Raw genomic sequence first — 2,184 nt, 5'->3', positions numbered from 1 at the left:
CTTATTCCAATGAGCCATCTCCCCGCTTCAGCTATCAATATGAAATCAACATTTTTGGATGCAAGAACACCAGCAATTTTATATGGCTCAACTTGATATTAACTGAAAACATCAGGAGTTTTCACATTTATTTCTTCTACCAGAGAAGAAATAAAGCTAGAGCAGATGTTATTCCCTCCCTCCCTTCCTCCTTCCATTCATTCATTCCATGAATATTTACTGAGATGTTACTTGTCAGACCTTCAGCATGGGAAAACAATGTGAAGCAGATATATAAGACATCTGCTGTCATGAAACTCACACGCGTGAGAGGGAGTCACAAGGAAAATTAATCAAATAATGTCAAAGAGTAACCTGGATTGTGATGCTATTAGCATGAGGATCCCAAGTCCTAGCAACTAACTAGAAAGATTCCTGAAGACTGAGTAAATGGGAAAATCAAAGAAGGTAACAGTTGAGCAGAGAGATTGACAATAAGAGCCAATAAGTGCTCAAACAGATGAGAGAAAAATATTCTATCCATATGGAATAGAAAGTACAAGAGTTCTTAGTTCAGAATGATTCTAGGATGTTCATAAAAAGGAAAAAATTCGCAATGGCTGTAGAGAGATAGGCCTGAGAGTCTAATATGAAATAAGCCAATCCCAGCTCTTGGGAGGATGAAAACAGGAGGATGTCTACAAGTCCAATCTGTGTAGTGAGACCTGTAGATCCTATACCAAATACATAAAAATAAATAAATAAAATTGGATTTATTTTTTAAAAAGTCAAAAGAATAGATTTGAGAGGGCATGATAGATGCAGGTGTCTATACAGCAGACTGCTGTGCTCACTGAGTGGCCTTTACAGGTGACACCTGGTAAGTTGTGCCCTCCTCTCCAGAGCTTCCCTTGGTCCAAACTGCCTTGAAGGACTGGGGATATAGCTCAGCAGTACAGCATCTGCCTGGCAAGCACAAGGTCCTGAGTTTGATTCCCCGAACCAAGAGAGAGAGAGAGAGCCAAACTTCCTTGGAGGTTATGCCCTCTCCCCAAGGGGTTGGAAAGATGGATGGAGTACAGTTTGTGAGTAATTCAGGGCACAAAAGTCAGCCCCTCCCTCAGGATACTGTTCCAGGGACTATTGATATTCTAGAGCTCCTTTCTGGTCTCCAGCTGAACCCCTAACCTGCTTAGGTCTGTTTCTTCCCATCCTTCTTCCTACCTAGTCCTTCAGCCTTCTCCTGAGAGGTCTCCTTCAAGAATCCATTTGTATAAGAATCATCAAGTTCTGCTTTAAGGGAACCTAATCTATGATGATAAGGCATGTGAGAAGAATAATACCTCGAGGGGCCAGGGAGATGGCTCAGTAGAATAAGTGCTTGCCTGTCAAGCACAAGAGCCTGAGTTCAATCCCCCAAAAAAACTCAAAATGAAAAAGCAATATGTATAACTTTTAAGATTGAGTCCTTCCTTTCCTCCTCGTCCTCTTCCTCTTCTCCGTCTTCTTTTGCTCCTCCTCCTTTTGCCTCTACCATTTCTTTTAGACAGGGTTTCACTATATAATTCAGGCTAGCTTTAAACTATGTAGCTCAGGGTCCCTCAAGGTTGTGGTGATCCTCCTGCCTCAGTCTCCTGAGTGCTGGGATTATAGGCATGTGCCATCATGCCCATCTTGAGCTTTTTTTTTCCTAATTATTCAGTTTTAATGTGACTGGAACCAAATTTCTATACATCTAAGACTGAGGAGCCATTATGGTGGGCTCTCCATATCTGTGAGTTCTGCCTTCAGAGATTCAACCAATCATAGGCTAAAAATATTTAGAGGGGCTGGAGAGATAGCTTGGTGATCTAAGCACATGCCTTACAAGTAGAAGGATGGGAGTATGATCCCTGGTCGCATGCCGTGTTAGCCCTGGAACCCTGAGTGCACCATGCCATCCCTGAAACTAGGCATGGTGGTGCATGCCTGTACTCCCAGTGCTGGGGAGGCTGAGATAGAAGAATCACTATGAGTCTGAGCTGCATAGCAAGACCCTATATCAAATAAATAAATAAAATAAAATATTTTAAAAGTACTTAGAAAAAATAATAAAAATAACAATATTAACAATAGAAATAAGGGGCCAGGGAGATGGCTCAGTGGAATAAGTGCTTCCCTGGCAAGCACAAGGGCCTGAGTTCAATCCCTGGTTCCGCCAAAAAT

At 41.9% G+C, this 2,184-nt stretch overlaps 1 protein-coding gene across 1 annotated transcript in view; it reads right to left on the bottom strand.

Moving 5' to 3' along the window:
- Meiob (meiosis specific with OB domains) overlaps positions 1-2,184 on the bottom strand; it is a 56,652-nt gene that overhangs the window by 34,311 nt on the left and 20,157 nt on the right. The window lies entirely within an intron of this gene.

This window comes from Octodon degus, unplaced genomic scaffold (assembly GCF_000260255.1).
Source record: "Octodon degus isolate 3935 unplaced genomic scaffold, OctDeg1.0 scaffold00021, whole genome shotgun sequence".
Lineage (NCBI taxonomy): Eukaryota > Metazoa > Chordata > Mammalia > Rodentia > Octodontidae > Octodon > Octodon degus.
This window is presented reverse-complemented; position numbering and strand designations above follow the sequence as displayed.